This window comes from Schistocerca cancellata, chromosome 7 (genome assembly GCF_023864275.1).
Source record: "Schistocerca cancellata isolate TAMUIC-IGC-003103 chromosome 7, iqSchCanc2.1, whole genome shotgun sequence".
Taxonomy (NCBI): domain Eukaryota; kingdom Metazoa; phylum Arthropoda; class Insecta; order Orthoptera; family Acrididae; genus Schistocerca; species Schistocerca cancellata.
In genome coordinates this window covers 225,534,049-225,560,830 of record NC_064632.1, presented here as the reverse complement: position 1 = coordinate 225,560,830, position 26,782 = coordinate 225,534,049, and the positions used below count along the sequence as shown (strand labels likewise).

Here is a 26,782-nt window from a genome sequence, read left to right as displayed (position 1 = left end):
AATAAGCATTAACGAAAGATACTGTGATTGCCCTGGACGCCAGCGCAGTATCTGTCATTATTGTCGGCAAGTGTAATTTGTTAGCTGTATGCTTTCTTGAGTAAGTTTCTTGCTATAAATGGTTCTGTATTCGCTCAAGGCAGGCCCGAGAACATTTTCAGGCATTAACTGTAGCGTTCACGTCCAGCACTGCAGTGTGTGCGAAAAATTGAAACTACTGCATGGTTTGCATTCCGGCTGAAACTGTACATCTGTCTCCCTTTGTCTGGGTGACCCGGTTGCAAAATAGGAGGGAAGGCAACAACGTACCGTCCGCAGTAGGGCCACACATAGTGAAGCATTGCGGTGTTCATAGTAGCCTTCGGGATCATAGCTGCATTGCTCAAATAAATGAGCCGTTTTTATTAGTGGAGCATAAAAATTAGACAACTAGATCGGTGTTACCGACATTTTACTTCCGAGACGGAAACTGCGGAGCTCTACCTTCCCAACTCTGTTTTTCCGTGATTTAACAGCTGTTAAATATAACACGGTGCCATATCTTATGGGATTTATCTGCAGTTGATTTAGGATGTGATTCAAAGTCTGCAAACATTTCCATATACACACTGATTGGCTGATCAAAACAAAATAAAGCAATAATGAAGTATTTCCCTTCAAGTTCCAGAGCGATATCTTCATCGCTGAGTGTGTAGCATATTTAGTTTGCCTACTGCTACTCATTCGATACTACGTTTTCCATTGTTAATGCAGTGTCCGACCATTCCGTTAAAAGCGCCGGAAACAGCAGACTTTCAGCTTCTGAGGTTTATTTTACACCTGCCAGAAGCTGAGAAGCGGCCACAAGAGGTAACGTGTGTTGCTGCGGGAAGGTCCGACCCCCGCCAGTCTGTCCCCCCACCCAGAGTTGCCGCTCCCTTCTCCTCTCTCCCTCCCCGCCATGTCGTTTCTTCTTGCCTGTGGCCGGCAAACTCTCACGCTCAACCAGCTTACGGTTACCTGCTCGTCGGCGGACCAATGGCAGCGCTGGAAGCAACAGGTGCTACGACCAATAGGCGTAGATACCGGCCCAAAGAGCTCCGCCCGCAAAGATATCCACATCGGACGGAGCGGGCTCAGCTTCGCGTGATTGTGCCACTTACGGCTTTCGAAATATGTCATAGAAAATATTCCAGGAACAGTGAAGTGTTCTTTAAATATTGAAAAATACGATGAAAATCCAAGTAGCTGGTTTTAGCTACCACGTTTGATTTCATTGTTTGAAAAAAATTCAGAAAGTGTAGAAAACCCTTCTTCTTTCTTGTGCCATATCCGTATATCTTTCGTTGTTTAAGTAGCACATATTTCTCCTTTTTTAAAATCACGAAGTTGCAAAAGTATGGAAATAATGAGGCAGTCGTAACCAATTTAAGCAACTGAATGTATCATATGTAAAATCTAGGACTGAAGGTCATTTTTCAGTGCCTTCTTTTCCAGTCTGTTATCTCTTAATCCTTTTCCTTCATTTCAGCAACGTAAGTGCATTAACCCCGCTTGTGGAATCTGTAACGCGCTTCGAAATTGTACGACTGGCTGTTGATCATTTCTTACCGGAGCGTATAGAGCGGAGCATATCTTTGACGTGGACTCTTTGGCTCACCTTTCCTACCTGGCTCAGCAGTCTTCGCAAGACTTTCGGCCGAGCGTTTAGTTCCGAAGGTGTGCAGGCACAGACTTAAAGTAATTTTCAAACGGTGGATCAACTTGGTCATTCAATATCTAATTCTCCTGTGTTCCTCAATAAATAACTGTTTTTCGAAGTGACATGTAATTTTTGTGTTTATATACACGTGCACTGGATGTCGAGTGTTTGCCGTAGTGTGTGTTAACGCAGACGAGAAGTTAACTTCATCGGTGCTTTGTATCTAAGTCATTTACTGGGTGTGCGTATGTGTGAATTAGTCAACGTTTCGTCTCGAAGCTGTATAAATTGAAAAGTGGTGTGAAGAACTTGTGATATTTGTGTAAGAGCTGCCGCCCATTTCGTAGCATGTAATGCAGTATTTCGTCGCAGCTTGGCACCTGTGTAACATGGTGAATATACCTTAGTTGTATCGTACCAGTTTTATATGTAGTCCACTTATGTGTATTTTGCTCACACTTACTAAGGCTCGATTTCTCATTACGTTTACCGATACGAGCGGTTAAAAATAATCTTTTAATTACGTTTTCCCGTTCTTAATTGCCGTCCACGCTGTGTAATAGACTGTTAGGACTTCACTTTCCAATTTACATGTGACCGATAGGGCATCCTAAATTTACTTCACAAGTTAATCCTTGCGGCGCTGGTTAAATTGTACTTCCGGTATGCAGAAGTATGTGTTTGACTCCAACGTGCAAAGATGCTATGCCAGACACGGAGTGTTAAGTAAGTAATTTACACGAATATCCGGCAGGTGACCACTGTGTTTCCTGTTTAGTGCATTTCTGATATTAGAAGTACGCAATGAAATGTCGCTCAGAAGTAAATAGATTCCGATAAATTATTATTGAACCGTATTATAGAGACCACCGCTTACTTTTAGTCCCTAAGTTTTGCAACTGGTGTCATTTCTTCACGCAAGGAACTAGGAATTGGCTCAGATATCCGTAGTAAACTAATTACATCTGAAATGGTTACATATAAGTAAGGGGATGATCATACCTAGCTGTAGTTTTGAGGTGCAACATAAATTTTAATCTTGCCGTATTTTGTTGTACCCGTATTAGAGATACTGTATTACCGCTTGCCATTACCACAGATTCTGAAACGTATTCCTGTTACTTATAGTACCGTTAGACTTTGGGTTTCAGACAATTTTCAGTCGCTATGATACTCTATTGGTAGTTCCCTTTTAATGTTTTTCCTAAACTATCGGTGTTTTCTGAAGTGTGCTCGTTGCAGATCACAAGTTTGTTTCCCATTCGTATTGTTAGAAAATAACTTTGAACAGGGAAAGAAAACGTGTGTAAGCTGAATACGTCACACCATATGGAAACTGTTCGTAGACGTTGGATTTGTCTCCTGGATACACTATCACAAGCCTGTATCATCTTTTACGTATAAGCGCCAAGCAACCTAACAAACTTGAAAATACTCGTGAGCTGGTTTGTTAAGTTTCAAAAAAGTGGAATGCGTACTGTAGGCGTGATCGCGTCGGTGAAGTTCACGCAGAGGACGTTGGCATCGCTTCAGTGGCGCCGCTTGGTGTGTGGTGGAACGGCGAGTTCCATCTGGTTCCCCTGCGTCCGCGATGGTCCAAGTCTGTGTACGGTTGGTGCCGTTTCGTAGAATTTGGTGAGGACTAAGTCGTAACCGTGTACAGTTTTATTTGGCGAAATTCGTCCTTAGGCGCGTCATTTGACCTTACGTAGAACCATAGACTCAGTGTCATCGTATATTAAATAGATTGCAAAAAATACATATCATTCCACGCTGGTCGTAGCGCAGAGGAATGGCAGAACGCATAGACATTGCCGGTTCATTTTTATGTAATGTAGTGGTTTGTTTCTTGTTTCATATTCATTTGCTGCAGAATGTTTTCCTGCTTCTGTTGCTAGCATCTCTAATGGACCAAACTCAGTTTGATACATAAAAGAGTTGGCCAGGTGAGCAAATAATAATAAAAAAAAGTTGGTCAGGATAAGGAACCGCCGGTCTTGTTCACAGATCCCCTGGGTGTTGTTTTTTATCTGCATTGATCATTAAACTTCCTGGTATGGTAAATATCAAAAAGCAGACAAGATTGGAAAAAGTTGTTACTACGTCACGTGTTCTGCACTGAGTAGCAGCGTTGATTATTAATTCTTAAGATTTTTTCTGGGTCCGTGTTGAGACTGGTTTAATGGCTGCACAGTTTCGTATAACTTCCTGCACTCCACTAAAAGTTGTAGAAACAAACGGTCTGGTCATCCTTGCGCACATTGACTGTTGTTGTACCTAGAGCATAATGACAATCGTTTAGAGTTCGGAATACCGTACTCTATACATATTAAGTTGTTAGCACTGGTAAAATTGATACTGCAATGTATTCTTTATGTATATGAAAGTGACTTGGGCTTCACCTGCCGACTCAGATAACTAAGCTTTATGTGACTGGGACAGTAGTATTAGGGCTGTGGCGTACTTTCTTACTATGTTGCGAATTCATTGCCTGTGGTTAGGAGTGTAATGGCCAGTTATTGAGATTTAACACGTATCTGAATGACTTGTCAGCCGAAAATGATACTGAACGTGTGAGCATTTGAAAACTCCAAAATTATCTTTGGTAGGGGGTGGGGATAGTGATATTCATACTACATTTGACTGCTATTATTCATGGTTGACAAATACTTACTGTACAAAAAAACTTCAGTAAATAAGCTATTACAGTCTTATTTATCGCCGCCATCAAAGTTCTTCATACGCCTCTCCGTAAGCCGTTAATGTAGCAAAACTAGTGATAATCGTAATATGTTTACTAGATATCTTGACTGCACTCTTCTGAAACATTTCGCCAGATTTTTATGTACACAGTCGCCGTTAGAAATATTACTAGCTGTGAATTACCGATCTGTTTTTCTAGTTTTTTTAGTCGAGTCAAGGTTACTAATTTTTAGTAATCAACGATTTTCCAAGTACATTTTAATTTTATTGCCGCCTTCTGTAATGGAATAAGCACTGCACTTACGGAAGTCAGTGTGGAGTTACAAATAAGTGTCGAGTATTTTGAGAGGTGGTAGTACCGATCAATACAAGGGAAAAAAATCAAACGTGGACTCTGAAATGCGTACCTTAAGTTATGAGCATCTGTTCAGTAGAAAAGTAGTTTCACAGTATCTGAAATGAAAAACTGCTCATTGCTGTTAGTTATGAATGTGTATTGGGCTTTTTTCCCGTGTTTTGGTGGATACTCTGAAAACACGAGGCACTTTATTTATTACCCTGTATATTCCTACCATTTAACAAATTTCATAACTCAAGTGTTTTTTTCGTATCTTGTGTACAAATAGACGCTGTAGCTTTCCGCGATATCTACCCGATATATTTTCCAAGTGAATAAAAATGTAGAAACCCCTGTAATGTTTGTGTTTCATTCATTCTTTGTATATTTTGATAAATTGTTATCTAGCCACCGATAACAGTTCTAAAAGTTACTGTATCTGTCTACTGTCTGATATATCTTCTTCACCTGCTTCGGCTATTGCTGATTCACAAGAATAGTGCTTAGAGGTACTCTTGTCGTCCCCTGTAAGCTGTGCCGTAGCCAATAAAAATACGTACAGTTTGCGAGTTAGCTGGGGAACACGTGCTGTTACTGTTCCTCTCTTACGTAGCATTTCACCTGCATGAAGGTGCGTTGCTGTGATGACATTCTTTATGCTCATGCCATTGCAAATATCTTCATATAGTTACCAAATTTGTGCTTCGTTTCCCTATGATAAAAATACGATGTGCTGATTACTAGCTGGTTAACAGCTGCCAAGCTAGAACAGCCTTCTCTTTTTTTTACCGTGCCCTATACGAATCAGGGATTTGTGGTCTAGTTCAAACGCACGTAGGCCTACTACGATAATTAACCTACCGCCTGGCTGGGAGAATTACAAACTAAGAAATAATCTTCGTGCGCATTCATGTCCTCGTTTTAAGTAATCATTTCGTGGTTCTTGTCGTCGGGCAGATCGTGACTTGGGCTTCACCTGCCGACTCGGATAACAAAGCTTGATGAGACTGGGACAGCAGACGACGCTGTTCAGCTGTACTCTGCTTCCCACGGCCCGTTGCATTTTTTGCTCGGTAAATAAAGTTAAAATTTTGAGCTTCTGGTAGGGCCTCACGGTAGTTTCTCACTTTTTGTTTTTGTTAACTTTTATTTGCACCACACATTATCTGACACCCCATTATCTGACGCCTTGCAACATCTAAAATTGTGATAGTTAGTGCCACATCTCAACCTCTTTCGTTACTACAGTAGTCAGTTTATTGCCATGTGCCCTGTGTTTATAGCTGCCAATTTTCCCTACCGTCATAAAAGTCAAGACGCACAGTAGTAGTCTGACAAATTGCATCGTTATTTACAGACTGCATTGGTTTAGAAAACAGTTTCGCACAACGTAAGTATTGCACATGGTAAATAATTTTATTGCGTGATATGCAGACGTATTGATTCTTCTTGCATTTTTAGGCGCATAGTCGAACTATACTTCACTACGTTCTAAGCAGTTATCTTCCAGACAGGAAACTGATCAATTACCTCTTAATTATGCATAGAGCCTTAAAATTAGTTGTAGGTTCTAAAACATAGGCGTTAGAGTGATAGAGGCTTATAATTTTAGTCTGCGTGGCCCTGAAAATTCTTATTGGGGTACTACTGTTTTGTATATAGCTTCTCACTCGAGAAGTGAAATTTTCGATGCATGTTCTATGATATATTGTTTTCAGTGTTTATTATGCACTGTAAAAATTACTGCACCGGTAGTTCCAAGAGTCGCCAGGTGTCTTCTTCTGTTGTTCCTGAAGATTTTACAGCTTTGTTATGAAGGTAAATGGAAGGAATCATTACAAGTAAAAAAATACGATCTCTGTTACGTCGTGATTCAATAAAAAGTACGTTTGACCCCGCATCATAATTCAAATCTTGTGTAAATAATGTGTGCTCTAGGGTAACCACCGATTACTTCGGTAGCTGCTACTATATTTATTGACGAGGGCAACAGAAGCCGAGTAGTCGATATTACAAGTAGTTGTAGTTGACATAATGAAAGAAGTCCCTACTTTTTGATACCGTTCCTAGTAGCGGGTTGGAGACCAACATTGATTTGATTTTATTTGTTCATCCAGGGATCATTTCGCAATGATATAGGAGTTGTTATAACGCAGTGAAAAATACATAGCTCAAAATATACATTAGTAAAGAATATATAGGATGATTTTATGAGGATTGGAGAGGTATTAGGCAGCGGAATATTCTTCTGCTCTCAGGAATTTTAAATAGCGCGGCAATATCTGCGGCCATGAATATATCTACGTTTTCTTTCTGCTTTCTTTAAGTCGTGAACTGTACGAACCTGTACTTTTCGCTTCGAAATATGTCCAAACTAGGCTGCTGTCCTATATTTCATTCTGGATAAGATTTAAAGATATATGACCCATATCGACAATCATTTTTTGGGTACATGACCGGTTTATGAACAGTTAGTTAAATCATCTGGTGTAAAAAAATAAAATCACTTTTTCATCTACTATCATCACCCGAATGTTGTGACGGAACCAAGGGTTCCGTGTCAAAACAGTAAAGGGGACAAAAATTCCTTAACAGCCGTTCCCCATTGCTGCGCGACCAGCAACACAATCAAGAAAACTATGTAATAGTAAAACACTAGCCGGGAGAATGACCTCCGATGATTGATTTTATTTTTTACACCAGATGATAGAACTGTAACTGTTCCGAAACCAGTCATGTATCCCATAAGAGATTGTGGATTAAGGAGCTGTACTGCTGTTTTTGCTTTTCAAAAAGGACTCTCACAGTTGCGGCTGCCCCATAAGAACAACTCTTAATCTGAATGTGATGGATTGACTTTGTTGTCGGTAAATACACTGTCTGCGTTAGTAACTTAAGGTGTGACCAAGGCTTACACCAATTTATTTTGTGGTTAAAAATGTTATAATTATTAGCAGTTGCAAAGTGCAGACATTCGCGCCGTAGTTCCAACGCGGTTGCTGGGTTGTGAATAGATGAACAGAGTCCGTTGCTCAATTAGAAACATTCTGTAAACACAAAAAGGTTCCCATCGTAGTCGATGGTATTAGTGGTTAAGGATAACGATTAGCCTGTTCGTGAGTAAGGTATGTAATTTCTGATGGAAATCATTGAGACGAAGCGAAATGTCTGTTGGCGGCGGACTTGGCAGATGTTCGGTTGTGACCTTGATGAAGGTCCCGTGCAATGATTCGCGATATTTCAGCACCAAAATCTGGTTGACTGGGCTTGTATTGAAAGCAATTGACTACACGAAACTTCCTGGCAGGTTAAAGCTGTGTGCCGGACCGAGACTCGAACTCGGGACCTTTGCCTTTCGCGGGCAAGTGCTCTATCAACTGAGCTATCCAAGCACGAATCACGCCCCGTCCTCACAGCTTTACTTCTGCCAGTACCTCGTCTCCTACCTTCCAAACTTTACAGAAGCTCTCCTGCGAACCTTGCAGAACTAGCACTCCTGAAAGAAAGGATACTGCGTAGACATGGCTTAGCCACAGCCGCTGCAGAGGGAAAATCTCATTTTGGAATTGACTACACGATTAACGAGACACAATTGGCGTCCAACAGTTCACTCAAATACTCAGGTGTAACAAAGGGAGGGAATAGGAAGAGAAACGATTGCAGGTTCAGTCGTAGGTAAAGCAGTTAAAACGTTAATACGCTTGGAAACTGCGATTTGTCAACGAGAGAGATTGCTTTCAAGGCACTTGTACGGCTTACGATGAGGTACTGCATAGAGTGGAGCGCATATCAGATGGGACTAACAGCGCGTAAGGAGAGTAAATAAAGCAGTGAGAGCAGCACGAGTGGTCGAATAGGCTTGTTAGAATTGCCGGGGGTATAAAAGAATTTGCTATTAAAAACTGAAGCAGCACACACACACACACACACACACACGTTTTGATGTAGCCCTTCCATTAGTCTGTCTTGTGTAACCTGCATCCTTTTGCGTCTGTGCACTGTACTCAGGTCTCCGTTCCACTGCCCCCACCCCCATCCCTTTCTCCCTACACACGCTCTTCTTTCAACAATCAGATTTACATGTCGTCTCAGATGTTCCTATTGACGTATCCTTTTAATCGAGTTGCGCCATAAACTTTCTCCCCAGTTCGGTTTAGTACCTCGTCAGTAATTACTCGATTTACCCATCTCATCTTCCTGAAACACCAGATTTCAAATTATTCTAGTTCCGTCTCGTGTCTATCATTAACGTTTTACTTCCATATAATGCTACACTCGACAAATACTCTCAAGAAAATACGTCGTGACACTTCAATTTATATTAGACATTAACATCTCTCTGTTGACTTCCCCATCGTATAGTGTCCATGGAAAGCGCAAGGGTTTCCAGTCGGACGGCAGAATTTGAATACGGCGACGTTTCAGAGACTGTCTTCTGGCGAATATCAGTCTTCGAAACGTCTCGATGTTTCAGCACTGCCTCTTGGCTGATAACTAGAGTGCTTTTCATCAACATATCTGTGTCAGAAAAGCTTTTCTTGCTGTGCCCTCTTTCCATCTGATGTATTCAGTTATTTTCGCTTCAAATAGCCGACATTCTGTACTACTTTCAAAGTTTCATCTCCTGATGTAATCGTCAGCATCAGCGAAGTTCTTTCAGATACACACCATCAGCCTTGTTTTACTTCTGCTTACTTACAGCCTCTTTTCAGAACCTTATCCATTCCGTTCAGCTAACATTCAAAGCCCTTCGCTGCGTCTTACAGAATTGCAATATCGTCGTTTACCACAAAGGTTTGACTTTTTCTCCCTGAACTCCAATTCTCTGTCCAAAGTTCTCCTTGGTTCCCTTAACTGCTTGATCGATGTACGGTGTATGAATAACATGATACTCTACAGCTCTGCCGTATACATGTTAATCGTGAAGGCGTACAAAATTTCGGAGGTTTTTTTTTTTAGTCGTTAGATAGCCTTGGGCATCGGTGGCCAGATATACAGTAATTGCAGGTGGTTTTATTTCTTGCTCCCCACTCATCTTTGTATCTGTATTGCACTAAAAATGTCTGCACAACAGTGCAGATGTCGAGGGTGTACGATGTGTCTCCTGTTTGGAAATAAACTTGTTCCATTCACTCACGGTAAATATTGTTCGGCATCAGTAATGCCCACTACTCTTCGTCCTGAAGCTTGCATTCAGCACTGCACGATTCCGTCTCTGATTTCTTTTTCCGGTAGCTTGAATTTACGTTAAGTGATACACAGTAGTACTGATAGGTTTACTGATGATTTGCTCGACGTGTACCTTGTGTGTGGGTTCATCGGGCGCAGTGAAGTAGCGGCGTAACCACACTGTTGAGCTGCTCTTGCAGTGAAGGCCACCGCGAAGTGTACATGTGTCATCTGAGGGAATTACAATCAACTGAACACCCTTAGCTGCTTACAGGCGTTGACATACGTCAACGGGGACAGATGAAAATGTGTGCCCCGACCGGGACTCGAACCCGGGATCTCCTGCTTACATGGCAGACGCTCTATCCATCTGAGCCACCGAGGACACAGAGGATAGCGCCACTGCAGGGATTTATCTATATATGGTTAAGGCTCACCGGCCACTTGACCATCTTCTTCTGTGCGAATGCACAAACAGTGTCCGAACTCTTACGGGAATCGGCAACGCGCCGCGAGTAATGAGTATAATGGGCGGGGGCACTACGAATGTAGTGCGGGACAATACGTTGAGAATGTGGGTTTCGCGGGAGGCGTGCCAGAGATAAGTCCCTGCAGTCACACTATCCTCTGTGTCCTCGGTGGCCCAGATGGATAGAGCGTCTGCCATGTAAGCAGGAGATCCCGGGTTAGAGTCCCGGTCGGGGCACACATTTTCATCTGTCCCCGTTGACGTATGTCAACGCCTGTAAGTAGCGAAGGGTGTTCAGTTGATTGTAATTTCATTCTAACGAGCTGCATGGTTACCATCTTAGTAAATATATCATCTGAGGGATGTTGCGTTAATCTGCGTTGTGAGGTATACGTTTTGGTGATAGCTTATTAGAGGCCTTTTCACTGTTGCGAAACTGTTTTGACAGGAACAGTGCTCATCGTGGGTGACAAACCGTTACAGCTCTTTATAACGAACCATAGAGCCTGTAGGGTTCCTTATACTAACATACCCAGAAAATTCTCTTGAACAACCTCTTAAATTTAGTTGATGAGGTTCCTGTTCACCCTGGTCATGGCTGGAGAATCTCAGTAGTTTTTACCGTGAAAAATATCATCTGCAAAGTGCAAGCAGTAATTATGGAAAAAGATGATACCGAAGAAGCAGATATTTGTAGAGAGAGAACCCATCTTTGAACTATTGAGATAATGCGCCTACAGCCATAGTGACGAGGGTGATGATTGTTAAAATAATCCCCCAATTAGGACCTTTACTTATAAAATAGTTGTGTGGGGTGCCCGTCTGTAACGGCGGGAGACGCGGCGGCAGTTTGGGCAGCCGTTCGTGAGCGCAGGTAGTGTGTGTGTGGCGTCCTCCGTCCAGGTAGCTGGTAGGGGGTAGGGATAGGGCAGGGGTGCATTGTGCCGGCATTGTGCGCGTCCCCCCGGCAGCTGGGCTGCAGAATGGAGCGGTTTCCCTCTCCCTGAGCAACAGCTGCACCTCGGCCGCGCGAGTACATTGTGAGCTCCGGCCGAGCCGCCGCGTACCGCGTGTGATGCACGCTGGTCTGGTATGGCAAAGCTCGCTGCCATCCTCCGTGAGTCCAGTTTCTTCTCGTTTGTTCACGTGTGCTGCACCGAATCTTCTCTGGAGTTGCTTCGTCAGCATCGAGAACAAGAGACAGAACGGGGCGCAGGCGGGGTAAGTGGCTGCAGTAAACAACTGTTGCTCTGGGAACGTCCTGTGTTGCACCACATGTTTTAAAACACGTTCCGCGCGGTTCTTTCGTGGTTGATGGGCAGCTGATCTTTTTCAGATACAGTTGTCCATGTTTCATCGTCTCCAGGTCATAGCAGAAGTGCACTCATTTCCGCATATTTGAAAATATGTCTGTAGTCGCTATGCTGGGGAGCGTAGAATAACTTTTGTATAATTACTTCCTTCTCTTGAACGTTTTACTGCTACATTTGGACATGGGTGGAACCTTTCACAACGTTTAAATATCCATCCTTGAACGTGACGATATTGTGGCTAGACTGCATAATCTATTGATGTAGGATGTAATATAGATTCGTGTGTGATAGTATGTCTCCCCCTCGAAAACGTGAATGACGACACAGTGTTCTGTCTACGTTCGCTCAGTGTTTAACTTATTTGTAAATAAGGAACTGCATCATAAACTCAGGAGAGATCTGTTACGTAATAGACTAATTTCCGAAGAGTGTTTCGCGCCATCGTGTATACATTTGTTGTTGTTGACAGTCCGAAAACTAGTTGGATGGAGCTCTCCGCGCTACTCTAACCTGTGGAAGCCTGTTCGTCTCTGAATAACTACTTCAACCTACACCCATCTGAACGTACACAGTGTGTATGTCGTACGTTAGCTATAAAAAATGCAGGGGATGGTGCACTGCTCAACTCCTACACGTAAATTTTCCCGGTACTTAGTGCTTGACAAGCGTATCTGATATAAGCAGTAGTCGGAATGAAATTCATTCTCTCCCTCTCCGAAAAAGCTTGGTGCTGCTGAAGACACACCTTAGTATTCAGACACCTGCGCCGGACGTTACACGACAATTTGAACTCCGAAGCTGTGAGCTGTGACGTACTAGAGCCGACATTACTGTTACCTGTGCCAGTGATCTTCCTGCTCGTGCTGCTACTTCGCGCCAACCCCTCGGTCGCGCGACCTTCCGTAGCCGTCATTACCCATTTTAGACATGGTCTCAGCATTAGCTGCACTCTGTGCCTTACTCCATGTATAATAATTTACATAAAAGTACATTGCGTCATACGTCGTTCATTACATCCAAGTTACATTAAATAATAAACGATTGAGGCCGGTTGTTTCCGCCCTCAGATTATCACACGTCAGCAACGACTGATAAAATTTCAGGCGTAAGTTTGGGAGGCAAGAACGGAACAATTGAGCGGCCCAGTGCGTATTCAGAAGCTAATCTCGTACTTAGGTCTGCATTGTGAGCGCAGGTAGGCGAAAATCAGTGCGCTGTGGTGCGTGCACAATGCGCACCCCCCCCCCCCCCCCCAATCCCCACAGCGCCATCCTCGTTTTTCCCATGGTGCGTGGGATGAATGACATTCTGAACAATTCAATATAATGCTTACAACGTTTTTGTTACGGATGTATCAAGGAAAATGTTTCTTGACTCGTCTTGAAACGTGTTTTCTCGAAATTATAAGTGTTTCCTTGAGGGAAATGTTAACGTTGTTTCTGTTTGTATGTTGATGCACGAATCGACACATTGAAAATCCTCTCCCAACGAAAGTAAAAGTTATGAGCATAATTCGTTTCTGCTGTCTGGATTTCATTCGTGACACAGTTAACATTATCTTCGGAAGGACGAGATTAAAATACTTCGACAGCTGTGGAGCATGCTTTCCACCTTTGTGTTGATGGGTACCACGTGCTTGATGTTACGCTTAGAAGACCAAATTTCTTAAAGGGTTGCGAGAAAGTGCAAGAGCAGCCACCACTAAACCTTTTGCCAGGTAGAATGAGATTGATGGCGAGGGGAGGTGTCAGTTTCTCTAGGCTTCGGAATTCTGCATTTTATCATCAGCGTTTGGCTTACTTTACTTTCGGTCCTCAACAATCATATATTCCACCAACAGCATTTTTCGGAACATAACAAACCATCCGTAAGTTCACGCTCTGTAGCCAGCAGTAGCTTTTTTCCAATTAAAGTATCAACTTGCATGTTGGGAGCCATGCAGAAGCGTCACATCCACCACGACATAATGCATCAACAGGGCAGATGACGTCAGTGTGTGTAAATCCTTCTGCCAGTATATCGCTTGAACCTGATTCATTGCTTTGCCGGCCATGAAAATCTACGAACGCAGTCACGCAAAAGTACCCGTAATCGTCTTCTGCATGCAGTTTCTGTTGCCGTAGCGTCAACACGTTAGTGGCATTGCCTGTGAATGGCGTGGAAAAAGATAAATTACTCGCATGTTCTGACACGAACTGGCGAATTCTAAGTTCGGGAAGCGTTTGGCATTAAGCCCTTGCTTAAGCCAAGCACAAATCTTGTCCACACTATACAGCCTGGTTTCATTTTTAATTTTTCACATTAAGTTTGCTGAATGCTGGGATTAGTTTCACACCGTCAAGTCAAATACACACCATTGGAAAAACGTACAGATGCAGAACAAGGCTATCAAATTTTTGGGCATAGCACAACTTGCAAAGTTTGAGCAGCTGTCAGTAGGGTATTCGGTCATTAAAACCCCGCGGATGTCACGCGAAGTCTCTAGGAACACGGTTTTCGCACATTTAACAGAAGAGCTACCAGCAGTATTAGTAACTGCAACATCTTATAAACTCGAGTACTAATGCGAGGAGTAATGTTAATATATTCAAGGTCGTTGGTAAAAGCAGCTGGGATGGGCGAAGAGTGTGTGCCAAGTACATCGGAACACGGGGTTCATATAGCAGCTGTAACGTATTGGTCTGTTTCCTGAAAGCTATTGGTGGATGCCGGCGGAATATCTCGCAAATCTTTGTGAACATTGAACTGGGTGAGAGCTTTTTCGTCATTTTACGGTAAACTCACATTCATCACCTCCACACAGTTCTGTAGACTTGCTGTCAACGTATAATTAAAAACCAGAGGAAAAACTAGAAACTTATCGTCAGGTTTTTTTTGTAGAAAAGTTCGCATATTTTCTTGTTTAGTTGGACAAATTTGTTATTGTATTTATTTGTTTTGTAGATCATAACATGAGTAAAAACAGCTGCTTCTTTCTTTCTTTCTCTCTCTCTCTCTCTACCCATAGACGTTTCGGCGATGATTAATCGTCAGTGGGTTTTCCTTTATTTTACTTAACAGTAGACTTGGTTGTTCACGTGCTGTCTTCTGTAGTACTGGTGGCATTTTAATAGACTGCCATTTGTTATTTTGTTGGTCGTGTTTGCGCTTTTCACGTTGTCACAACTGCATAAACTGTGTGACAAATAAGCGTTGTTTCATTGTTTTACGAATATTAGATGAATGTGTAGTATTTGGAATATAGTTAAGTTTGTGGCAAACTGTGTGTACTGCCGAAGACAGCGACATGAAAAGCAAAGGTGTTGAATGGAATACGGGGAAAACCGTAGATGGTGGTATAACATGTATTGGTAACGAAAGAAGGGAAATAGTTGCTTTTTCTCAAGGCGTAATAACAAAGAAATCATGTGAAGTAGAAATATTGAACCTTAATCGGATTGAAGTGTTGGAGAAAAATCAGTCCGAGGAGGCAAAGAAAACGATTACTGAGATAAGAGATTATTTGTGCCATGTTCTGAAAAATAGTTCCCCAGAAAAGTAAAAGCTAGAAATGGTTTCGTGAAGAGACGTTTGTTGAAACTGCCGTCAGTTCTGTTTTTTTGAACGACCTTGGTTTGCTCGTAGTGTATTGGGAAGGGGAGGGGGGAGGAAGGCGCGCCATAGTAAAACTGCTTCAGTTCCTGGCTGATGCGAACTGTCAAGAGACGATAATTCAGCTTGGCTTTGCCTGCAGTATAACTGCTGTGGTCATTTCTCCACCTTGGCACTAGAAGTATTTCTGCGGGGGGCCTGCACCAGGAACGGACGTGTACACAGCGTAGAATGAAGCATTGTGCGTCCGTGAGATTTCCGCTGCGTCCCATCTGTGGGAAGTGGCTTTATACTGTCCCGAGGCTAGTCACGTCACGGCACGTTGCGGGCGCGTTCACCAGCAGCGACGACTAGAAGTTATATTTCTTCAAATCTGTAGTTGTGAGTTAAAGTTTGGTTGGTGAGGACAGAAGTGATATGCTTCAATTTTTGATTGACAGCTTTCACGATTTAGAGGTAGCACTGTTGTTCAGGCTATTATATTCAATAAACATACTCAGCTAATTCAAATTTGCGATAGTGTCTAGAAAGTCCAACATCCTGGCGTCTCTTTCAGACGATTTAGCAAACTAAAGAACAGTCAAATTACAAGACCCTGCAGGATTCGATCCTGCGACCGTAGCAGCCACGCGGTTCCGGACTGAAGCGCCTAGAACCGCGACCGGCTGCAGTTTCTTGCCACCGCTGTCACAAAATACTGGAAAAAAAGTGAATAGTTACTGCCGGACAGGTTTTGGAGCAGGATCCAAAGAGTTCAGAATAATTTCGACAACATGATCCTCCTCGTCTCCCATACTTTTGCTTCGTCCTATCTTAATAGACCAGTTGGAGCCAGTGGTGGCTGACAGGAACAGCCAGTTGTGTTATTGGCAAACGCTGGAATGCAACTTAATAATGTGCATGTAAAGGCTACTAAAATCAGTAAGTCATTTTTACTTAGTCTCTTAACTTGCAGTAGGTTCAACGCTCCGCCATAGACAAGGTAGATTAATTGACTTTAGTCTTCATAAACGTTCTCGCGCACTACATCGCGTATTCCTTTACCCCCCTCCCACTCCCCACTCCCATGTTGGGGTAGAGGGGTGTGTGGGTCGTAATGAATACTATTAATTAAATCAACGTCCGTCGCTCTTATTTTATGGTTTTCCTAGTTATCGCAAATAATTTCGGGCGAATGCTGGGACGGTTCTCTACCACAGCCATTATCCTTCTTCCCCTATACGAGGTTTTTGTTGGCTCCTAATCGAGATAAATACTAAGTTTCCTGCAGCGAGTAATTCTGCGAGAACAGCTTAGTTTTGGCAGTCACATTGATTCGTTTATCTATGGAAGCAACGGCGTCGGCCATGGTCCATTTCTATTGCTCCCTTAAGAATGTAGAAAAGCGGTAGCTAATCCTCTTCTGGACACTGCGCAATGTACGAATTGTTTTTATGGCTGCTCGTTCCGTTTCCCTTTTGCCCTTGAAATATATTTCGGTACTCGCTGGTGACCTTGTTTCCGCTGCAGACGCGTGGGACGGCGTAGTCGGGTAGCAGTGCGTTGAAGAATTTAATCACAGCGTGCTAACAACTGTCTTTACAGTGATAACATTTTATGAAACTTCCTGGCAGATTAAAACTGTGTGCCGGACCGAGACTCGAACTCGGGACCTTTGCCTTTAGCGGGCAAGTGCTCCACCGACTGAGCTACCCAAGCACGACTCCCACCCCGTCCTCACAGCTTTAATTCCGCCAGTACCTCGTCTCCTACCTTCCAAACTTCACAGAAGCTCTCCTGCGAACCTTGCAGAAGTAGCACTCCTGGAAGAAAGGATATTGCGGAGACATGGCTTAGCCACAGCCTGGGGGATGTTTCTAAAATGAAATTTTCACTCTACAGCGGAGTGTGCGCTGATATGAAACTTCCTGGCAGATTAAAACTGTGTTCGAGTCTCGGTCCGGCACACAGTTTTAATCTGCCAGGAAGTTTCATATCAGTAGTAGATGTTCTGATAACTTTTGATCACATTGTTTGGCAATTACGTAAATTTACACATAAAATAGTAAATTAACACATAAAATAGTAATTTTAGTAAACAGCTGTTTGACTGGGGAAACTTCGCGATCATAATTTAATCGTGAATATCCTGCAGTAACTGTGGTGCAAGCGTGGGCTACAAACATGCAATGTCAGTATTTTTCCCGCTGAGCAAATAAACTAGTGACGACCCCTAGAGAAAATCTGCTGTTTGTGATCGTAATCGCCGTGTTCGGGACAACTACGAATGCTATCCGTAATGACACCGATACGCATAGTAGACAAAAAACACGGTAGTGTAGTGTGACAGGGTGTTTTTTAATGTATCACGTAGTAGCTTTCTTCTTTTCCTTGACACAAGAAGTGGGTGTTTTATTAGGCAAATCATATCTTCGTAGTCATTGTGTGAATTAATATATTCAGAACTAAATAACGGATTATTTTTTTATTTAATTGTGAAGAATGTATTAAATTATCTGTTGAAATCCGATATTTGATTTTTCTAATTGTGATTCCGTGAGATGAGATGTAGTGCATCATTCTTACAAGGAAGACTCACCATCGCACCCCACCCCATTCAGCGGCAAAATGGTCCAGTGGACAGCCCGTCATAAACTGAACACACATCAAGCATCAAAACAGGAAGAAGGTGTACTGAATTGTGAAAAAGGAAAACCGGAACAGGAAACCGTCCACGTGCAAGATGTGCAATATCGAGGGAATTTGTATAGCCGATGGGTCGTGGTCAGGTGGCCATGGTGTTGGACTGCGAAGGGGGAGGTCCGTGTTCAGATCTTCCTCGTACCCCGTTTTTTCATAAAATTATGAACTGTCCAGTTGTTAGCACGCTGTTAGTGACGTGTCTGTTCGCTGTATTTAAATTTGTGTGTATATCGTGGTGTGTGTAACGTTCGTTTGCAACCGCAAGGTGTAAGGAAGAGGCCTCCCGACGTACGACGCTCCTATTTGTTCTGCACAAGTACCACATGTTATGGCTCCTGCGTTCCGTTTTGGTAATCTTGACCCGTGAATTCTTTGGTTGTAACACAGTTCGCACCAGTTCATTCGTTGTTTTCATTTCTGTGAGAGGCCTACGCGGCATCTCTCCTGCTTTCGCTGTTCATCGCATTTACTTGTGACTGTAACATTTTCTTACTACATGACTCGTCATAATCAGTGTATGGTATGACAATTGGCAATACTACAGAAGAACAGACACGTCAATAACGGACGGAAAGTTCATAATTTTGTGAAAAAGAGGGGGCACCAGAGAGATTCGAACACGGTCTCCCGCTTGTAGTTCTCTCGAAATTGCACGTCTTGAGCTTGGATCGTCCACTGTTTCTATTTTACTTTTTTCACAGTTCAATACACCTTCTTCCTGTTTTCATGCTTGATATATATTCGGTTTTTTACGAGCTTTACGAATACATTACGCCATTTTACCACTAAATATGAGGGGGGGGGGGGGGTGCGATGGGGAGTCTCCATGTTGGTGTTTTCGTCACTTCAGTATTCATTACTTACTTGTTAAGTACAACTATTCAATGACTCTCCGAGCTGCCTTTTTGGTATACGCGCGATATAGACTGTCATCCAGTTTTGCCCCAGCTCCTTCGCACGTTCAGCGTAAGACAGTGAATACGCTTTGCTTAGAAATGGGTTTCAAATTAACTACCGGCTGTTTATATTTAGTTTTTATAAAGTTCGCGTAAATCGCTGGAGGTGAATAGCCGGATAGCACGTTTGGGAAAGCCACAATCGATTTCCCTCCACATCCTTCCGTAATACGACTTCGTGTCCCTTGTGTAGTGCCGTCCTCGACGGTGCGTTTAACTCTACAGTGAACTTACTTCATCAACGTTCATATTCCCACCCGTAGTGACTCCCAAGTTATTTGTAAGACATGACTGACGCTAGTTATTATCCACAAACCGTTTAGCCAAAGCTGCTACTTTCACATTCGGCAAGGTCACGATTGTAAAATTTTGTTCATGTGCAAATACGTGCCAGTCAGTGCACCAGTCTGTTGTGTTCATATGATTCATTAATATCGTTATTTTTATCCAATTACACGTTTATAGTCAAACGTCATATCATCAAAAAGTCAGAAGTAAACCACTTACTTGTCGGCAGACATGCTGTCACAGTTAGTGTTTCAGCTGATGTCTTAATTATTGACCTTCAGTTTCCTGGTGAACAAGTAGAGCATAGTTCTAAGAGACAGGTAGTCCTGGATACTCATGAGACCACAGTATGCCCTCCATCTATCATGTTCAGCCTTTGACTTAAGACCTTGCGTAACCGAAAATTCCCCATCTTACTGTCAGCGACAAATCCATTAAGTAAAACATCAATTTCGGAAGTAACGAAATGAAAAAATAATTTCCTCCTGTTTCATTTTCCAACGTTGGGAAGGGTGGGACGTACAGGACTATTGATGAGCACCTCTGGAGTTTAAGAAAAACTGCACAAAAACTGCTAGGCACACACACACACACACACACACACACACACACACACACACACACACACCAATAGTTAGAGCGTCTCTCAATTTTTTTTTACTAACGTTACAGGTGCTCAGTATGGTCGCCGTTTGTGACATGGTGATAACCCGCCGTGGAGCACATACGTCACAACGGTAGTGAAAGGGTAAATTAGGCGTGATTCTATTGGGGATGGTATGCACTTTGCTTCATCTGAACTTTGAGTCGACTTGCTTGGTCCCTTACAGGGATACAGCTTAAAGTGGATACACTACGAAATTGCAACATCTCATTTTTCTTACTAACGAGAAGCGACTGTAAGTAACAGAAAATAATCCTAGACCACCTTGGGAATCAAATGCCAGACACTGTGATGTTGCACTTACCCAAAACCCCCGATCCACACTGCCCTCTAGGCTTCAGCATTCGGTTGCTGGGTAGGGGCTTGGCGATCACTGGTTCCTGAACTGGGGATAGGTAACCGCTACAAGTCCTCCGCTACCAGCTCCGGGCCTGCCTCAGCGACCACCGTGCGGGGTGGCGGTGGAATGTCGTGTGTTTGGGAGAACGGGGGGCCTCGGTTTCACCGCTAGGACCTTGAGAAAGGTACACACCTTTATAGAAAATGATCTGCAACCTCAAAATGCGCTCCGTTGTAATGAGGTGAATGGCTGTTGAGGTAAGACAATTACTAGCGGGCAATCTTTGGGACAAAGTCGAACAAAGTGGCACTTAAACCTTCAGATCTGCGAGCGCTCTTCCTCTCAGATGGGGACTGTGCTCTTGAAGATGTGGACTTCCAATTGGAGGAACCAGAGAGCTGGGAACCAATAAATCACCCAACTTCGAGGGAGAGAGGCAAGGCCAGTCATCACTAATCGATGGCTCCCACAGGGAGTTGTGTGTTTCAGTGGAATTTAAAAGAATACCGATCACATGTGGAAGAATTAAAACTCCTGGTCCAGGAGAAACCGTTATGCATCTACATACAAAAACTCATTTTAAAATCGACACACCTGCATTTCAGGGTTACCGCCTCTACGGGAAGGGCGATATTACTGGAGACACGGCTAAAAGTGGAGTGACTGTTTCCATTGATAAAAGATGTCAGTCCACTCCTGTCCCTCGTACCATAGCGATACAATCAGTTGCTGTGAAAGTCTGAGCACCATTTAACACCACGCTGTGTTCTTTATATCTTCCACCTCATGATGCTTTGGATGCACACACACTGACAGAACTCATCCAGGCACTGCCAAGCCAGCTCCTCCTTGTGGGGGGACTTCAGTACACACAGTGTTGTGAGGCTCGGCTACCACTTGCTCCAGGAGTCGAATGATCTAGCAACTTGTCCATTCTAGGAGTATCTACCTTCTGAACTCGGGTCAGATGACACACTTTTCCACAGCTACAGGGTCTTTTTCAGCCATTGCTTTTGTTCCCCAACTACTGCACACTCAGTTCAATGGGAAGTAGCTACATATTTGCATTATATAATCCGTTTATCATAAGAATAAACCTGATGTAAACATTGCACTGTGTATTCTTCCGCGTTTGCTGGAACCTCATTGGATTTCTGTTTCACGTGGGGCTGCAGCCAGACTGTCTCGAGTACTGTCAAGTACGATAATAAGGGTACGTTTTGTGCTGTGCGTCACGGGCATATCGACTTAGCGATAATACGGGACAACAGCTTTACCGGCACATTTAACTCGGACAGCACTGGCCGGTCAGCTGGTACAGCTAGCCTGCAGTGACGTGGCGAGCTGCAGTTCACACGTAAAAAGAGGCGAGCAGAGGAGCAATACAGGTTCGAATGCGATTTAATTTTTAAGCAGAATGAAATAATATACTCCAATTCCCCCACAATACGCTCCTTTGACGACTAGACGAAACCACAACACTTTATCGTTTTTAGCTAACGTAGTATTGTAATTAAAAACAAGAATGATGAAAATTCCTGATTAAACCGCTAGTAATTTTTTTGTGTAAGCTGTGTGTAACGTGAGAGACTATTGAAGGATTTCACTGCATAGTTAAATATTGAAGCCAATGAAGGTATTACTTCCAGTCAGTCGTCTGGTAATCTCTTACCTTCTTCCTTATACGAATCTGAGAAATACATTTCAGTTCTGGAAGTGTCAGCTTCTACGTTGATAACGAGTCTCTTAACAGCAGAATCTACGAAGACAACCAGGTGCAGAATTTTCTCTTCTTTTATGACGAGCCTTTCTACATCCCGCCAACGTTCGGCAGTGACTTAAAAATCAGCGTGCGCGGGCCAAACCCCGCATCTTGGCTCCAGATCAGTTCTGTTGGATTCATATTGTAATGGTACAGTAGCAAATGTAGCGTTTGTATGATGTGCTCGATGCTGTGAAAATGATTGTTTTTTATGTTTCTATGATACTTACCTACCCCGGAGGCATAAAACGATGGACATAGTTGAAATAAAGAGGATTTGGGTTTTCATATTTGCCATAAAAATTAAATTACGCATTCTTAATTTAAACAGCTTTTATGAACAGTCTTTCATAAAACATCGATAATTAAGAATTTGTATTTTAAATTGAAACAAGAATTTCGCGTCCAATATGTAATTACAAACAAGAAGACGTGCATTATTCGTAAAAAAGTGAGTTTTAAAATTACGAGATGTATGTATTTCAAATTGAACGAGAAAAAAAGACTGGGGAGATCTGAACCATCGCACGAAGAACCGCATTTTCTTCACATTCATTTATGCTACCGACCGCGCTACACGATCAGTGCGGGGGTTTTGTATCAACTGCGTTATATATAACGCTGGGAAAACTTCAAAGCCGATTATCTCCGTAAATTTATGAAAAACATTATCGTCAAGTCCACGGACGCCTGCCGAGATGGGCTTTAAAAAAGGCGGACTGGGAAACTTCCACCTCTGCTGTCACCGTTGAATCTCACCCACACGGGAACATCGATGCGATGGTTGAGCAGGTGACTACAACAACCGTTTCTGTGGCAGAAAACACGATCCCTCGGTCTTTAGGGTGCCCGCGACGAAATACAGTCCCTTGGTGGTCGCCGGAAGTCGCTGAAGCAATTAAGGAGGGTCGGCGAGCTCTACAGCGGCATAAGCGGCACGCTTCCTAGGAGCACATCATAGCCTTTAAACAGCTCCCTGCTCGCGTTCGCCAACTTATCAAACGACGGAAACAGGAGTGTTGGGATAGATATGCCTCGACCATTGGGTGCCATACGTCACCTTCCCAAGTCTGGACAAAGATCAAATGTCTTCGACGCAAACGAGATTGCTGAGCACTGTGCTCGCGCCTCTGCGCCAGAGAATTACCCCCCCCCCCCAGTCTTTCGCACTCTCAAACGGCGGATGTAATGGAAATTCCTCTCATTCGCTACAAGCCACAGTGAACCATATAATGCCTCATTTACAGATTGGGAGCTTCTCAGTGCCCTCGCACATTGTCCCAAAACAGCTCCTAGACCAGATCGGATCCACAGTTAGATGGTTAAACATCTCTCATCTGACTACAAGCGACATCTCCTCGTCATCTTCAACCGGATCTGGTGCGATGGCGTTTTTCCATCGCAACGGCGTCAGGGTACCTCCATTCCGGTGCTCAAACCCACTAGAAACCCACTTGATGTGTCATGTGGCCTACTGGCTCCATGTCAGGGCGGCTTCCACCAGGGTCGCTCTACTACTGATAATCTTGCGTCCCTCGAGTCCGCCATCCGAACAGCCTTTTCCAGACGCCAACACTTGGTCGCTGCCTCTTTTTATATACGAAAAGCGTATGACACGACCTGGCGACATCATATCCTTGCCACATTATACGAGTAGGGTCTCTGAGACTCACTTCCGATCTTTATCGAGAATTTCCTGTCGCTTTGTACTTTCCGTGTCAAAGTTGGTGCCTCCCATAGTAAACCCCCCCCCCCCCCCCCCTATATCCAGGAGAGTGGGGTCCCGCAGGGCTCTGTATTGAGTGTCTCTCTTTTTAGTGACCATTAATGGTCTAGCAGCAGCTATAGGGCCGTCCGTCTCACCTTCTCTGTATGCAGACGACGTCTGCATTTCATACTGCTCCACCAGTACTGGTGTTGCGGAGCGGTGCCTACAGGGAGCCATTCACAAGGCGCAGCCATGGTCTCTAGCCTACGGTTTCCAGTTTTCGGCCGCAAAGTCGTGTGTTATGCACTTTTGTCGGCGTCGTACCGTTCATCCAGGATCAGAACTTTACCTTAATGACGATCAACTCACTGTAGTGGACACACATCGATTCTTAGGACTGGTTTTCGGCGTCTGATTGACTTAGCTACCTCACATACGTCAGCTTAAGCGGAAGTGCTGGCAGCACCTCAATACCCTCCGTTGCCTGAGCAACGCCAACTGGGATGCAGATCGCTCTACGCTGCTGCAGCTCTACAGAGCCTTTGTTCAATCCCGCCTTGACTATGGGAGTGTGGTTTATGGTTCGGCAGCGCCCTCAGCGTTGCGTTTACTCGACCCAATGCACCATCTGTGGCGTTCGCCTAGCGACAGGAGCTTTTAGGACGAGTCTGGTGACAAGCGTCCTTGTGAAAGCTGGAGTGCCTCCATTGCAGGTTAGGCGTGTGCAACTGCTGGCCAGTTACGTAGCACATGTTCGTAGTTCTCCTGCGCATCTGAATCACCGTCTCCTTTTCTCACCCACAGCGGTTCATCTCACATCGGCGGCCCAGGTCAGCGCTTCCAATTGCAGTTCGTGTCCGATCCCTTCTGTCTGGAGTCCTATACCTATATTTGAGGTCCATTCACGTACACCTCCATGGTGTACACCTAGGCCGCAGCTTCGCCTAGACCGTTCACGTGGCCCTAAGGACTCAGTTAACCCCGCGGCTCTCCACTGCCATTTCCTCTCTACTCTTGACACGTACCGAGGCCACGAAGTGGCTTACACCGACGGCTCGATGGCTGATGCTCACGTCGGCTTCGCGTATGTCCGTGGAGGACGTATTGAATAGCATTCCTTGCCCGATGGCTGTAGTGTTTTCACTGCCGAGCTGGTGGCTATATCTCGTGCTCTTGAGCACACCTGTTCATGCCCCGAGGAATCGTTTCTTCTGTGTACTGACTCCTTGAGCAGCCTACAAGCTACCCTCGCCATCCTTGTTGGCATCCATCCAGGAATTTATCTATGTCCTGGACCGGTCCCGTCGTTGAGTGGTGTTTGTGTGGACACCAGGACACGTCGGCATCCCAGGCAACGAACTTGCCGACAGGCTGGCCAAACAGGCTACGCGGAAACCTCTTCTTGGAGATGGGCATCTCTGAACCTGACCTGCGTTTTGACTTACTCCGGAGGGTTTTTCGTCCTAGGGAGACGGAATGGCATAACAGTACGCACAACAAACTGCGTGTCATTAAGGAGACTACGAACGTGTGGAAGTCTTCCATGCGGGCCTCTCGCTGGGAATCAGTTGTCCTCTGTCGGCTCCGCATTGGCCATGCTTGGGCGACCCGAGGTTGCCTTGTGAGCCGTGAAGAGCCGCCTCAGTGTCTGTGCGGCGCCCGGTTGTCAGTGGCCCATATTCTGATGATGCACTGTCTCACTTTGACTGCGCAGCGACGAAATCTTGGGTTACCGGACTCGTTGCCGCTCATTTTATCTGACAACTTCACGTTGCCTGATTTAATTTTACGTTTTATTCGTGAGGGTGGGTTTGATCTAAGTTTTAGTGCATATCCTTTGTCCTCCTGTGGGTTTTGGTTACCAGGCTGCACATAAGACATAGCCCTTTAACACATGGCTTCCTCCTCCGACGAAAGGATCCACTACTCTGTGAGGTCTGTGGTGTGCCACTTTCAGTTCAGCATATTTTGGCAAAGTGTCTTATATACTTATATTAGGGCAGCCCGCAGTCTCGATGGAGATCTGCCGACCATCCTCGCCGATACAAAAACCAGTGTTACAAGAGTGGTGAAATTTTGTGAACTTTCATCCCGAAATTGATGGGGAAGGAAGACAGATTTTAATGGATTATCAGCTGCTCCGCAAGTGGGGACAGCCTTCGTCCCTACCCATGAAACTGGCACGCTGACTTTTCGTTAGGACGCTGATGACTATGATGTTGAGCGCCCTTCACCTTAATAATAATAATAATAATAATAATAATAATAATAATAATAATGTTCAATGACCCGAAAGTTCCTAAATGCAATATAACATATACCGTACAGTTAAAAGGAAGTCACGCTTGATCAAGGTCCGCGTCACTGTCCATTTTTGACCAGACATAACGTCTGAGAATAGAAAGAAATAATAATAATATTACCGATGGACATTATACTTCGTTACTGTTTCGTAAATATTTTACGTAGGTTTTGTAAAAAGTGTAAGCGTTAGTAGTTAATGTTGGCTCGCTCTTCCTGAATCGGGGGAGGGGAGGTTGGAGAATGGTATTCATGTCGGTGCTATTACATTTGTCCTCCGCAAGTCCACAAGGAATCTTACGGAACGTGGCGGAAAGCAACTTTTCCCCAGGCTCTGTTTTCGACCTGAGGCATATGGGTGAGCGATGTAGCGTAGCGATAAAACACTGGACACGAATTAGAGTGAAGGGCAGTGCCAATTTCTGGGATGCTTTCTTTAAAAGCGACGCGTCCAATCTTCCCTAGCATTCTGCAGTCCGAACTTGTACATCTATAGTCAGCAAGCTGGCGGAGACTACTTTGTGTTCCATTGTCGTTTCACTCCCCTTTTTGCCTGTTCTTTTCGCGAATGGTGTGCGGAGAGGAAGATTGTGAATCCTCCATACGACGTGGAATATCTCTGATTGTACTTCTGTCGTCGTTTCGCAAGATGTACAGCGTTTCACCATCAAGAGTCACCAGGGGCATTTTGTCTGGTGTTTATGCAGTGTGCAGCTGGAGGCAGCGCAAACAAATGCTGCTCATCTCGTCTTTCATACGAAGCCTAGTTTCGACACAGAGCGTCGGTTTCTTTCCCATTACAAACAAAGTGTTTTCTA

At 44.0% G+C, this 26,782-nt stretch overlaps 1 protein-coding gene and 1 non-coding gene across 3 annotated transcripts in view; one reads left to right on the top strand and one right to left on the bottom strand.

Annotated features, from left to right (window-relative positions):
• Positions 1–26,782, top strand: part of LOC126091895 (RNA-binding protein fusilli-like) — a 1,039,987-nt gene that overhangs the window by 628,082 nt on the left and 385,123 nt on the right. The window contains exon 1 of one of the 2 annotated variants that reach the window (XM_049907192.1): positions 1,673–2,073. The exons of the other annotated variant lie outside the window; for it this stretch is intronic. The gene's annotated coding sequence lies outside the window, so the exon portion shown is untranslated. Of the gene's footprint in view, positions 1–1,672; positions 2,074–26,782 lie in introns of those variants that run through there. 2 annotated transcript variants of the gene reach the window in all.
• Trnat-ugu (transfer RNA threonine (anticodon UGU)) lies at positions 10,202–10,275 on the bottom strand. The gene has a single exon. It is a non-coding gene; the product is annotated as a tRNA-Thr (tRNA).